The 15,543-nt window shown below is 38.6% G+C and overlaps 1 protein-coding gene across 3 annotated transcripts in view; it reads left to right on the plus strand.

Moving 5' to 3' along the window:
- LOC137090945 (leucine-rich repeat and fibronectin type-III domain-containing protein 2) overlaps positions 1-15,543 on the plus strand; it is a 481,236-nt gene that overhangs the window by 286,421 nt on the left and 179,272 nt on the right. The window contains exon 1 of one of the 3 annotated variants that reach the window (XM_067454958.1): positions 5,064-5,747. The exons of the other annotated variants lie outside the window; for them this stretch is intronic. The gene's annotated coding sequence lies outside the window, so the exon portion shown is untranslated. Of the gene's footprint in view, positions 1-5,063; positions 5,748-15,543 lie in introns of those variants that run through there. 3 annotated transcript variants of the gene reach the window in all.

A 15,543-nucleotide genomic window follows, 5' to 3' on the forward strand; every position in this document is an offset into this window, starting at 1 on the left:
ACAATAACTTTAAAATTATGTGTTACCATTTGATTAATGTGAAAATATTGGCAATACCACAACCAAAAGCTCTTACAGCTAGGAATACAACAATTAGGATTGTTGCAATTCATATGACAAGTTTACAAACTGCAATTTCATTTCTGCTTTTATTCCCTTACCCCATGACTTTTATTGTAAGTGAAACACTTTGAGTCTTTTTATTAACTTTGAGGTGAACATCTGTGTTGGTACCCATAAAAGCTGATGCTAAAATAATTTCAAAATTTACTAATGCATAAAATCAAAAGTTAACATTAGTTACTGCACTGTGAACTATTGAATCTTGTTTCAAAGTCAGAATTGCATAATATAAAGTTAGTTTTCCCCCCACCCCCTGTAAGAATTGGACTAATCTCACAGTTCTGACTTTATATCACACAATTTTTTGCCCATTCTTCTAGAAGCGCATTCATGAGGTCAGGCACTGATGTTGGACGAGAAGGCCTGGCTCTCAGTCTCCGCTCTAATTCATCCCAAAGCTGTTCTATCGGGTTGAGCTCAGGACTCTGTGCAGGCCGGTTCCACACCGAACTCACTCATCCATGTCTTTATGGATCAACGCTTTGTGCACTGGTGTGCAGTCATGTTGGAACAGGAAGGGGCCATCCCCAAGTTGGTCCCACAAAGTTGTGAGCAAGAAATTGTCCAAAACGTCTTGGTATGCTGAAGCATTAAGAGTTCCTTTCACTGCAACTAAGGGGCCAACCCCAACCCCTGAAAAACATTTCCACACCATAACCCCCCCTTCACCAAACTTTACACTTGGCACAATGCAGTCAGACAAGTGCTGTTCTCCTGGCAACCGCCAAATCCAGACTCGTCCAGGGATTGCTCCACTACACGTCCAGTGGTGGCTGCTTTGCTCCACTGCATCCCATACTTTGCATTGCAATTGGTGAAGTAAGGCTTGGATGAGCTCTCTACACACTGTTCTGAGTTGCTATTGTTCCCAATTGCTTCCACTTTGTTATAAAACCACTAACAGCTGACTGTAGAATAGTGTGGAAATTTCAGGAATGGACTTATTGCACAGATTGCAACCTATCACGGTACCACACCAGAGTTCACTGAGCTCGACCCATTCTTTCACTAATGTCTGTAGAAGCGTCTGCATGACTACTGCTTGATTTATACACCTGTTGCTATGGAAGAGATTGGAACATATGAATTCAATTATTTGGAGGCATGGGCGTCGGAACCATTGTGTGTGGGTGGGACAAGACCCACCCACTTTTTAAGACCAATGATATTGGACCCCCTCACTTTTATCGTCTCTAATTCAGCACATGTCTGCTTACATTGACTACCCCTTAACCGGGAAACTTATTAAGAAACATATTATTAACATGTTAAACGCTTTATTTACCCTTTTCTAATATTTTCTATTTTTTTATTGAAAATAAATACCTTTCCGATCTGATATGTGATGGGGAAAGGGAATTGAGCGAGTGTGGCAAAAGGCAGATTCGAACATATGCTCGCGATATGCATCAAAACTTAATGCCATGTGTCTTACCCCTACACTATAGCCACAGTAAACAATCTTTGTGATTTCTGTAATTTTGTCTGGCCTAATCAATCGTTTAGTAAACGGCACTTTTTCTGTCTGGACACGGAGCATAAAAACATGCAACTTGTTTATTATCATTATCTGTGAAACTGTTGATTTCTATGATTGATTTCTATGGCAGTTAAATGAATATAGCCTTTTTATTAGACATTGACTGGTTTGAGGTCTTTTTTGGTATAGGGGGATATGGCCTAAAACGCACCATAATGCAGGAAATCACATCTATGAAATCATTTTTTTCTGGGGGAGAACCCCCAGACCCCCTGCAAAACAATTTCCCCACCGATCATATTTTGCCCTACTGACCCACCCACTTTTTATTTCCTTCCGACGCCCATGTTTGGAGGGGTGTCCCAAAACTTTTGGCAATATAGTGTATGATTACAAACTCTGCATTTCTGCAGGAATTATATTGAAATATAAAATATTAGCAGACTAATTACAGTGAAATTAAATAATAATTATTACAAACACAACTAATTGGAATTTCAGCTCAAAGCCTACACAGGTGTTCTATTTTTACAGTTTTTTTCAATTGCTAACAAGCATTGGTTGTTGCAGATGGTGAAGTATGAATGACAAAAGTGTTCATGGATTTTGAAAAATGTAGTGTGAAAATGTGAATGCGTTTTGTGTGAAAGCAATGAAGAATGATTCACAGTTTGGGCCACATAGACTTCTGTTTCGCTGAATGTGTGAAGGGTTTTGAACATGTGGCTTCAGTATTGACCGATGCTTGTTAGCAAATGAAAAACAAAACTGTAGTCTCTATTACAGTAGTAATTCTTTTTAGTAAACCGGGATGACTTCACAATGATTTTACTTGGAAGCATAGATCAAGGGAAGACACATTGGTGGGGAAAGAAATGTGACAAAGAGAGGGAGGAATAGAACCCTCACAGTACGGTACATCCATCCGCCCATTCCATATATTTTCCATTGCCAAATTGTTTCCCAGCATCTCAGATCAGAGGCAGGAAAACACCCTGGACAGATGGCCGGTCCTTCACAGGGATGACACACTTGCACACATTCATATTCACACTCACATCTACGGGCAAACTCCCATTTTCATGTCCTGTATGTCTTTGGATTGTGGGACAAAGCCTGTGGAAACCTAGCCTGGTTTAAACCAGACAATTCTCAGTAGTAACTGAGTTATGGTCTGGCAAAGCTTCATAGACAAATCATTTCCAAAGGGGCGTCACCAACGGACGATGACGTAGCAGAGCGACGGAGAATCATCTGAGACAGCAATTCTCTGTTTGTGATTTCAAGGAAGATGTTGCAATGGCTTCTGATGACTTTTGACATTATTGTAAAATAAATATGATAATAGCTGGTGTCCACCGCCTCTCCGTCAACATTTTTGTAAAAAAATGAATAGCATTTCAGACTATCTCGGATTGCTGGTCGAACACAAAACATCGAGCTCTTCGAATGTGTTATTTTGGCAAGGTTGCCTGCTAAAATTCGCACTCATGGTTCTGCATATCACATAATAGTCGCTTCAACCCGGGGACATAGAAAAAAACCTGCGGAAAAAAACGCGGACTTGGCAACACAGTGCAGTTGAGCTCTGTTGACATTTGACAATGCGTCGCTTCGTTGCTCTGATTGGTTGTAGGTCTGTCCAATTGAGGTCTTTCCTGGTTGGGTTGAAACACGCCCCATGATCACAGCCCAATGGAGCCGTTTCAGACTCATATTCTGACTAGAACTGAGTATGACCACGTCAGGCTAGGAAATATACTCATTTAGTCGATCTTTCTCTCTACATAATACTCTAATAATACTCTACATAACACAATAAGCTTCAATGAAGCAAATTACATGAACATGTATATACACTCAAAAAAATGACCTGTTGAATTTACTTAAAAAATATGTGGTAAGTGGTTGCACACAACTATATTGAGCAATTTTTTACAAATAACAATTTAGTTATATGAACAACAAAAAAATCAATTAAAACTGGCACAATTACTTTGAGTAAATACAAACCATTTGAATTTGTCACTCTTACATGATATTTATGTGCGGTTTACTTAATTATGTTATGTTAAATGTATGAAAGTTTATTATGTAAGGTGAACACTGTTATCAATTTAATTTGCCTTCAAACAAATTAAATAACAAAAAACATATTTTTAAAAATAAAACGCAAAATGAACTCATTGGCAGCTGGAATTGTCCGAATCCCAGCAGTGCTGATATATACAGCCACATGGCACGGCTACGAGCTTGATATTACTGTTTTCCGAGTGAGAACTTTGCAGTGTTGTGGTGGAACGAGCTTATTTTGAGACATATATGACGTTTTGTTGGTCTGAGTGAGTTTTGGAGGTGAGATAAACTGCGCTTTGGCCCAGATTCATCTTGCTAATGCAGACTGCATGCAGAGTTTTGAAAATGTGGCTTCAGTATTGATCAACGCTTGTTAGCAATTAAAAAAAAAAAAAACTGTAATTCACCTCTACATGTTCTTGACATTATGAAAATATTGATTAGATTTAAGAGCAATGCTCACACTTTAAAAAATGCTGGGTTAAAAACAACCCCAGTTGGGTTGAAAATGGACAAACAAATTGGGTTGTTTGAGCCGAGTGAATGGACCTATTCAAACAACCCAGCATTTTTTAGAGTGCACCAAGTAACACTGTCTAAACTCAACTCAAATGACAAGCCACCAGTCCTCTTCCACTCTGTGCACCAGTCAGGGACGCTTTGAGAAATGTGTCAAACACACAGTGAAATGTCCCAGAGCTGATGGAACACCGTCAGACCAATCAAACTCAAGGGCTGGAGCTGACTCTTGCATAATCGCAATTGTAATATTGACAATTATAAAACATTTTTTTAAATAGAGACTTTTTAAATATTATTATTATTTGATGTTTAAATAATATTTTTTTAATTACTTATTAGGAACGATGGGTCATTATTAGGGTTAAATATGCATGTTCATTCTTTTTATTAATACTTAATTTTTTTAAACTATTTTTCATGTGTAAAAGTGGCTAACTATGCTCATTGGCAATATTGGTTAAATGTTTGTTTTGTATGTGTTGGTTGGTATTATCACACACACACACAACAATTAAAGGAAAAGAAAGTAGGAAAATAAGGAAACATAACTATTTACCATAAAAAAAAAAAAATTAAAAAAAATAAACACTTTGAAGAAAATGTTCATTTGTGCAATTGTGAAATGTGTTAATAGATTTTTTTTAGCAGTCAACAATGATGGGTGGGAATTCAACGTATATAGATAATATAATATCTGGTGTTAAAAGGCATGCGTTTTATGTATTGTCAGTAAGTTAATTGGGACAAATCTGCTCAAACTCTCAAAGACTAATCATCTAGGTTAAGTAAGGGTAAAGATAATCCGTATACTCTCGGTTCAAGTTGATCCGACTCAATCGGACATCCTGCGTCTAAGCGCAGTCAACCCAGATCCAGCGCATTCCCCGCGAAGACTACTTCTGTAGTTTCAGTGAACGTGCAGATAACGCGTAAATCCGGACGCCTTGGCATGCGCCATACGTCCGTCTGTGCATCGCTGTGATCCCGATAAGCTTCTCGGAGTTGTCTCTGCAACGCACCATGTCCGTTCTGACTCGTTTGTGCCATCTACAGATTTGCACGGCTCCGGAGAGCTCATGATCGCCGTCTACACGCGTTCGGTACATGCTCCAACTGACCTGCGCTTCTTGCGACCCATTCTTTTTCAAACTAGGCTCTTTTCTCGGGGTTTATCTGGATATCGCTTTAGTTTGAGAACGGAATTTACCGGATCCACTACAAAAAAACAATGAAGAAACAGACAGCAACTGAATCACGGGAGTAACCGGGTGGCGTTCGGAGAGGAATAACATTTTAACGAGAGATCTGGGGATAATTGTCTGATCTAGAAGCGCGTGCGGCCGTTTTCAGCTCAACTTGGTGGAAACTACACACGAATGGTGGTGGAAGGACTCGGATATCAGCGCGGGTCGGTGTGCAAAAGAATGCACCTTCCTTCGTTTCTCCGCTTTTCTTTTCCATGAAACAAGAAAAGAAGATGTGTTGAAACGCATCCGTTTAGAATGAAGTGCAATCCAAACGAATGGATACGTTTCCAAAGATTAAGGTAAGTGAAAGGCTTATTGCTGAGCACCTGCCATTTGTGAAATGATTTGAAGAACACCCCTGATGGACATCGACACAGCTTTTAGTGTTTTTATGTGTGTTAACGCGCATAGAAACTCTGTCGCCGACGTGGCCGCTTTAACTGGAGCTGTCCCCATCAACCACGAAAAAAGGGATTCGTGCACTTTCAGAGATTTGATTATATTGCGACGAGGAAAGTTTAATGTTTTAATAATATTCCATTACTAGTCCCCTTTACGCGTCAGCTGGCAATTCATGGACCCCAATTTGCTTCCCAACATAATTCCCAGCTGAAATCACTCACAACCCCGTCACTTCTCATGATTTCACGACGACCTTAGCTGTAATTCCGTTTGCGGACATGTTTGCAATCTGATCGATGTTGTTTAATCTGCTGCGTTCTGGTGGCTTATCAATAACGTCTGCTGTTATTTCCCGGCGATATCTAATTGATAGCCTATCGCGTTGTATACGCCGTAAGCTTATGCAGGCTCTGCGTCTACAGGACATGCGTGATCATTTATACTTACCTGTGTTCACGGGAGTGGCGGATTAGTTTCTAATGGCTACATCTATTGAACAGTGCTAATATAACCGTGCAAAACATATAATTCACATGCACTGGGTGGCCATCAAGTGGCATAACACCAGCCGAGTTCACACTGGCACAGATAATTATAGTCCTTGCAAGTGAACGGAGAGACCGGGCAGGAGCTGGGGAGTTCAGCACCGCGGACAGCACCAGAGGCTTGTTTTACTTCCATTTGCATTGCACGGAAGCTACAAAAAGATTGCAGAGATGCCACGTGAGTGAGAAAATTGTTTTATGGGACCTTAATGAGACTCTCTGGCAGACGTCAATGATGATTGAAAGGGCACAAAGAGCATTCACCTTGAGGGCTAGCTCATGCAGCGTGTCAATGTCTGAGGAACAGATTCATTAGATGAACAAGCTTCAAGCACAAAGGCAATTTGATTAGGGCTCACGTGCACTGCAGCTCTAATAAGTCCCCTCCCTTTTGTGTACCTTTCCCAGCCTTTCCAAATATAACTGAGGACAAAGGCTGCGATTGTCAGCAGTAGTGAATTATAACAGCGAATCAAGCCCATAGAGTCCTCAGTTAGTGTGCTATTCCTATAATTCATTAATACATGTTTTGAAATTGTTCATTGACCCCCTTCTATAAATACAGCGATGCACAAAACCCAAAAGCAATGCCTCAAGATTATACCATCAAATGGAAACCATTGGGTCAGGAAAGTGATGATAGTTCAAACCAATGGTCATCTTTAAAAGCCACTCCACCTCTCAAGCAATTACTTCCAATTGGCCTCTGGTTAACCTTACATCCACCTGCTTAGCTTAGACTTAGCCACTTAAAAGGCTCTTGCACCCTTCCAGATGGTTCGCCATCTTTTCCCGAGCATAGCCGGGCTCGTCGTGTACTTGTTGCCCCCCACCCCGCTGGTGTCAGAGCGTGAGACTGTTGACACAAATTTCCCATGATGCCCCCATCATTTGTATGCCAGTGTGCTGTGAACAGCTCAGCCTCATTTGTCTTCCCTATATGCATTTATAATGCAGCAGTTGTTTTATAGAGAGGGATGCAAATGGCGTATTGAATGGTGGTTTCCATTTCAGCAGTAAAAAAAAGGACATGTGTATGAGGTCACTATGTCTGATTGAAATTTTCAGTTCGTCTGCTCCTTGGTGTACTGCTCATCTTTAAGAACTCATCTGACATTAACTAAACTAAGACGATGTAATCTCTGTCTGTCGGGCAATTATAATTTGAATTCTCATAAGACAGAGATTATGCAAACTCTGAAAGGGCCCTCCAGACTAAGATTCAACTAAAGTCTGCAGAAAATGCTGCAGAGACCTCTGGGTTCTTAACTGACGTCCACTCAATCAGAGGAACGACAGGCTAGAAGTGTTGCCAGCCTAATCTCTGTGACTGGCAGTAAAATACTTACACTGCCTTAGCCCACAGGGGATTAGGGAAATTTCCCTAATGAACTTACAGTTAAAGCCTCTCACCCACTGGACCCAGTTTACAGAGCCCTCTTTGAAGCACCCTGGACTCTGCATATACATGCGTCGGTCTGGAGTGAGCATTACGCAAATGATCGACGATATCTTTGCTGGACTTTGCTGGACTTTGTTAATTGTTTGCTGTTGTTGGGTTGGCAAGCGTCTATGTTTAGCAAGACGTAATGGTCTAGAGCCTCAAGAAAAAGAAACTTCTTTGGTTTCTTACCAGCAGAAATAATGGTCAAATCAAATTGTAAAAAATTAAGAGTTTAAAGCCACAACCAACAAAATGTGTATTTATTTGTATATACGGTACTTTGAAATCAAATTTATTTCAGTCATCAAGCTGAGTTTTCAGCATCATTACTCCAGTCCTCGTGTCACATGATCCTTCAGAAATCATTCTCATTATGCTGATTTGATTTTTTTTCGGGATTCACTGATGAATAAAAGGTAAAAAGTACAGCATCTATTCAAAATATAAATCTTTTCTAACAATAGAAAACTTTACCATACATTTGTATAAATTTATGTGAATTTTTTTATCAATTGTTATAACGGTTCAGTGTGTAATATTTATGAAGATCTATTGACAGAAATGCGAAATAATATAATAACTATGTTTTCAGTGGTGTATAAGACCTTATTTAATGAACCGTTATGTATTTATTACCTTAAAATGAACCATTTTTATCTCCACACACCGCGGATCCCCTTACAGTGAAATCGGCATTTTCTACAGTAGCCCTAAACGGACAAACTCCTCGACTCTCTGCTGTCTCAGACGACAATATCTTTGTCCTGTGTCAGCCACCGTAGCTTGTGCTTCGAAAAGGAGGGCTGAGTGGTGAACGGCTGCAATTCGCAACCTCAGTGCTAGATGCCGCTAAAATTCACACACTGCACCTTTAACACATCCTTACTGAATAAAAGTTCAAATTTATTTCAAAAAAGAAAGAAAAAAAAAAAAGCTGACCGGAGACTTTTAAACGTTAGCGTATGTTGTCACTACATTTTTAAAAGAAATGCTGTTCTTTTTCACTTTTTATTCACAAGTATTATACTCTTAGAAGAAAAGGTTCTATATAGAACCCTAAAAGGTTCTATCGGCGCTACATAGTTTGAACCCCTAAAAGGTTCACCGCAAAAAAATGCTTTTTTTACTTAGTATTTTTGTCTTATTTCGAGTCCAGTATTTACTAGAAAAGCGAAAGTAATTGTCTTATTTTGGGCGAAAAATAATTCAAAATTAAGAGTTTGTCAAGATAAGAAATTAATTTTTTTCTTTGATATTTTTTTTTTTTTTTTTTTTTTTTTTTTTTTGCAGTGTTCTATATAGAACCCTTTTTAAGTGCCAAAAGGGTTCTTTCTTATCATTATAGAACCCTTTTAGCATAAAAGGGTCTTTGGAGTATACTCAACTATACTTCTATATATAACCGTTTAAGGGTTCCAAATATGTAGCGCCGATAGAACCTTTTCTTCTAAGAGTGTTAGTTATAAAGTATCAAAAATATGAAACAGCACAACTGTTTTCAGCATTGATAATAAATCCTCATATCAACATGATTTCTGAAGGATCATGTGACTCAAAACTAGAGTAATGATGCTAAAAAAATCAGCTTAGATCACAGGAATAAATTACATTTTAAAGTATATAAAAATAGAAAATCAATATTTAAAAATAATGAGTAGTACTATATATGTAATACAATTATTTATAATGAAATCATATATATATATATATATATATATATATATATATATATATATATATATATATATATATATATAATATATAATTTTTTTTTTTACAAACAATGGGCAGTACTATATATGTGTGTGTGTGTGTGTGTGTGTGTGTGCCTGTTTATGTGGTTTATGAGGACACAAATTTGTATAACTACATGGGTATTACACTGGTATTACACTATAAATGTGGTTTATGAGGACATATCAAATGTCCTCATAATTCAAATGGCCTTAAAAACATACTAAATGATGTTTTTTTGAGAAAGTAAAAATGCAGCATGTTTCCTGTGATGGGTAGGTTTAGGGGCAGGGGCAGTGTAAGGGGATAGAAAATACGGTTTGTACAGTATAAAACCATTACGCCTATGGAGAGTCCCTGTAAACCACATAGACCAACATGTGTGTGTGTGTGTGTGTGTGTGTGTGTGTGTGTGTGTGTGTGTGTGTGTGTGTGTGTGTGTGTGTGTGTGTGTGTGTGTGTGTGTGTGTGTGATATGTTTTGTTTTTACAAATGATAACTGCAATTTTAACAGATTTTTTATTTTGCACTAATTTCCAAATAAACATTGTTTATTCTTAAATTATTTATTATTCTTAAGAGTTTTCGACCTTTTCTATACCTCAATTCTAAATGGAGAACAGACCTGTTGTTTAGGGAACAATCCCAAACTGCTTTGTCACATTCTGTAGGTATCTGCTTCTAGCATGCTCTTATTATAAAACGAATGTGTCATGACCAGTAATTCTGCCTTGGGTGGCTAGAGATCATGACCATCAGAGCTGATAATATTTCCTGTGTTCTACAGTGTACAAGGTCAGATAGTCGGGAAGATGCAATCATTTTCACAGCCATTGTGACAGAAGAAAAGAAAGTGTGTGTCTAAACGTGAAGAAGTGTTTTTGTGGTATATTTATGTGAGTATGACTATTGTGGGGGAAAAAAGTCATCTAGAAATAGGGATGGACATATGTTTTGCAAGCATGTGCAAGTGTGCGTATACTTGTTTTCTTGAAGATCAGCAGCAAACAACTTAATGGACTCATTGATTTGTGTTTGAAATGCTTCCAGGCGTTCCTTAATTACACAACAAAAACATCCGCTTACACTGCTTTCATTGCATAATAAATGCAAGCAGATCTCTAGCCTATTATTGTTATGTCCAACATAAATTATTTTTAAGCTGCAGTCCGTAACTTTGGTCAAAAAAATCAAATTTTGAGCATGTAAATAACTAGCCAGTGTTCAAAACGATCTCCTTACTTTAGCTCATATTTGATTGGTAGTGGTAGCTATCCGTGGGATATATACAAGCGTCCACCGTTCGTCATTATGTCACGTCTGTATACATACAAGTCCGGGCTAGTAGGCTATATCGTGTGTGTGTGGATGCTGCAGGTGGCGGATCATTTGTGGACTCTTCTCAAGACTTGTAAACCAAAATGACAATCATCGTTGACAGCTGGTGCGTTGATAGACAACCCACACATACACCTCAAAACATTAGATTCATCCGCGCTGAAGAGCTGTGCCGAGGCACAATGTTTTCATCCACCTATTTTTCTATGCATTTTAGGATGTTGCATAACACGCTGCTGGGTGGAAATGACAAGATGTACATAAATTCTAAAGATCTGCATAAAAACATATGCACTCAGTTGAGGCGGATGCATTTTTTATCCAATAAAAAGATGTGCTTAAACTGCCATGGAATCACATTTACTGAATAAATCCCTTGATGCGGAACAAACCCCTCACGTGACGCTGCCTCAACAGAGGATGTGATTGGATAACTGGACTAACCAGCGGACCAATCGCATCACAGCATCTCAAATGTTGGTTTGATCGTTCTGAAATGCCTGAGCCAAAGTCTGTCATCAGAATGATTTGGTGTAATTCTCTCCCAGAAGAGTCTCACATGATCGCGTTCACAAACACCAGCGTCCGAACGCAAGAGAACAAGTCAAGTCACCTTCATTTATGTGGCGCTTTTTACAATATAGATTGACAGAGATAATAGGAAATGAATGGAAGAGAGATAACTTGGGCTGTACATCTGAGACACAAGTCATTTATGATGGTGGAAAAAAGAGCCGCAGTTTCTTCCCCGACTGCAGCAACTTCCATTTTTATTACAGATATTTTGCACCAATTTCCCAGGAAGTGACGATTCTGTTCTCTTGAACACATGGGCTCGAGATGCTGCTTCATTCATAAATGTTTTATGCAATTTTCCAATTTTGTAAACAAGTCAGATCCGTAACTTGGATAGAAACACAGCTAATGAGAATTCTAATATCTTGTGGTCTGATATATGAGTGAGGAAATGGCATACGCAGACCTCTGATCTTTGATCTATGTCCTAATGCTATATCGAATCCAGTGCTTGGCCGTATACTGTCTTTTTCCTGTCCATTAAAAAAGATTGCGATCACTTTCCTTTTGGGAAAATGAACTGATCTCAGGTCAGATGTGGTGATAAAAGCGATGATGAAGAAACGGCTTTTGAGAGCTGATTTCTGACAAAGGCAGAGAGTAACTGGAGCAATGGCACCTCAGGGACGGTGAATGGAAAGGAGCTAGGCCGTGCCCTGCAGCCACACTCTGAATTAGAGACCCCTCCAGGGACTCGGGGGAGCAGTTCTCATCTCACCGTGAAATATAAGAACATCATTACTCCCACCCACGATCAGAGGCTCCTAAAGAGATGAGGCCTTTGAGCTCACATTCAGGAATGGCATGGAGTCAGGTTTTTGACTTCATTTCTGTATTCCCCGACCGTATAAATGGGCCCTCAGGCACGTGCTATTTGCATAACTAATGCTAAGATTGCACTATATTGCATTGTTTAGTGCACATATTATTAATAGTTTCTCAGCGTTAAAATTGGTGCTGGGGAAATAGTGTAGCAAACGATATGCAATGCATGCACAAGACATTTTCATAAAAAAAGTGTCATATTCTGAAAGGCTGCCAGTGAGTAAATATGCTGTTGCTATACTGAGTGTTTTTAATGCATTGTGATGCGGTTGCTAGGGTGTTCTGTGTGGCTGCTAATTCATTATAGCACAAAACTCCTTGAAAACTGTACAACTGAATCCAGATGTATGTGCATTTAGATTCAGCGTTTTTATAAATTATATGATGTTAGAGTTTTTGTTAATATTTTGAATTTTATTTGATTATTTTTTTATTAGTTTGAGGGTCCCACTTTATATTAGGTGGCCTTAACTAATATGTACTTACATCACTGAATAAGTACAAAAACTCACTAAAATGTAAGTGCAATGTAAAAACATGCATGTACACAATAAGTGCATTGTATCCAATGAATACTCGAAATGTTAGTACATAGTAGGTAAGGCCACTTGATAATAGGGTGGGTCCAGTTTGAGTTTATAGTCTTAGGGTCCATTTACACAACACCGTTTTTAACTAAAAACAGGATAGGTTTTATGCGTTTTGGCTGTTCATTTATAAAGTGAATTTTCATTTACTCTCTATAAATTGTAGATCATATGTCCATCAACACCTCTAAAGCTTCACAGTCCTGTAGCTCGTCCTGGTTCGACATTTCATTCAGTAACATTAGGCAGTTCTGATTTATACGTGATGACCACATTATTGTACCTAGTATATGCATCTGCTTACATATGATATTGCTTGTTTTTGCTTCTTTTTCTCCTATGTTTAGTACTCGTTCAGTAGATGTGTAAGTGTAATAGCACGCTCCCTCTACCGTATAAGAGTGAAAACACGGAAAGCTGGAAAATTCCGTCAACGGCAGGGAAGCGTTGTCTCACAAATGACAGAAATTTCTGTCAATGGCGGGGAAAGAGTTAAAATGAGCAATATCATCTGATATCAAAATATGCTTCTTTTGCTAAAATAAACTGGCTGGTCCAGGTAATATGTATGTTCTGGAGTAAATATCAAAAAGACATGCTATTACAATTTGTATGGCTGCCGTCCTCTGCATGTGGTTACAGGAAGCCCTGTTTCCTTGTTATATTCCCTGAGGGATCCTTGTGTACTCATGCTTAAGTTCATAATGTCCAGAGAAAGCAATGTACTGCAATACCACCAGGGGTTTACAGCACATAAACGATCGCACTAAAAACAAAACAGGAGGCCAGAGTTTCATATGTGGTTTTATGATCAAGCCTTGGGTGGTTGGATGCAGTTACATTTAACATCCATATTTAGATCCGTGTCGGAGCTGAACTTTGTGTAGTAAAGACATCAGATGTTTTTGGTCACTGCTTTTCTCCGGCCTCGCGTTCTGAAGGATTAAAGGAGGAGGGGGAGCTGTAGCCCCTTAGGAAATTGTTAAAACAGTTTCGCTCTACGGACCGAAAATGGAGAGCTACTTGTAGAGTGGCGGGGCGATAACATTCAGACTCAGCTGGGGACGTTGGCTCTGTGAGGCTGTAATTTAGAAAGGATCCAAGGCTTATCAGTCGGCATCCTGGTGTTGGGTGAGAGAAAAAAAAAACACTCCAGGGATGAGTCACTCAGAGAGAGAAACATAGCTCTCACACACACACACACACACACACACACACACACACACACACACACACACACACACACACACACACACACACACACACACACACACACGTGGTTTACAGGGTCTCTCCATAGGCGTAATAGGTTTTATACTGTACAAACCGTATTTTTTATCCCCCTACACTGCCCCTGCCCCTAAACCTACCCATCACAGGAAACATTCTGCATTTTTACTTTCTCAAAAAAACATAATTTAGTATGTTTTTAAGGCCATTTGAATTATGAGGACATTTGATATGTCCTCATAAACCACATTTATAGTGTAATACCAGTGTAATACCCATGTAGTTATACAAATTTGTGTCCTCATAAACCACATAAACAGGCTCACACACACACACACACACACACACACACACACACACACACACACACACACACACACACACACACACACACACACACACCCACACACATGTGGTTTACAGGGACTCTCCATAGGCGTAATGGTTTTTATACTGTAGAAACTGTATTTTCTATCCCCTTACACTGCCCCTGCCCCTAAACCTACCCATCACAGGAAACATTCTGCATTTTTACTTTCTCAAAAAAACTCATCCTGTGTGATTTATAAGCATTTTGAAAAGTGGGGACATTGCCAATGTCCTCATATTTCACCCTCTACTGTAATACCTGTGTCATACCCATGTCATTATACACATTTGTCGACTTTATATCTCACAATTCTGACTTTATATCTCACAATTCTGACTTTATATCACCCAATTCTGACTTTATATCTCACAATTCTGACTTTATATCACCCAATTCTGACTTTATATCACCCAATTCTGACTTTATATCTCACAATTCTGACTTTATATCTCACAATTCTGACTTTATATCACACAATTCTGACTTTATATCACCCAATTCTGACTTTATATCTCACAATTCTGACTTTATATCTCACAATTCTGACTTTATATCACCCAATTCTGACTTTATATCACTCAATTTTGACTTTATATCACTCAATTCTGACTTTATATCACCCAATTCTGACTTTATATCACACAATTCTGACTTTATATCACCCAATTCTGACTTTATATCACCCAATTCTGACTTTATATCACCCGATTCTGACTTTATATCACTCGATTCTGACTTTATATCACACAATTCTTACTTTATATCTCACAATTCTGACTTTATATCACTCAATTCTGACTTTATATCACTCAATTCTGACTTTATATCTCGCAATTCTGACTATATCACTCAATTCTGACTTTATATCACCCAATTCTGACTTTATATCACTCAATTCTGACTATATCACTCAATTCTGACTTTATATCACCCAATTCTGACTTTATATCACTCAATTCTGACTTTATATCTCACAATTCTGACTTTATATCACACAATTCTTACTTTATATCTCACAATTCTGACTTTATATCACTCAATTCT

The sequence above is a fragment of the Pseudorasbora parva genome, chromosome 10 (genome assembly GCF_024679245.1).
Source record: "Pseudorasbora parva isolate DD20220531a chromosome 10, ASM2467924v1, whole genome shotgun sequence".
Lineage (NCBI taxonomy): Eukaryota > Metazoa > Chordata > Actinopteri > Cypriniformes > Gobionidae > Pseudorasbora > Pseudorasbora parva.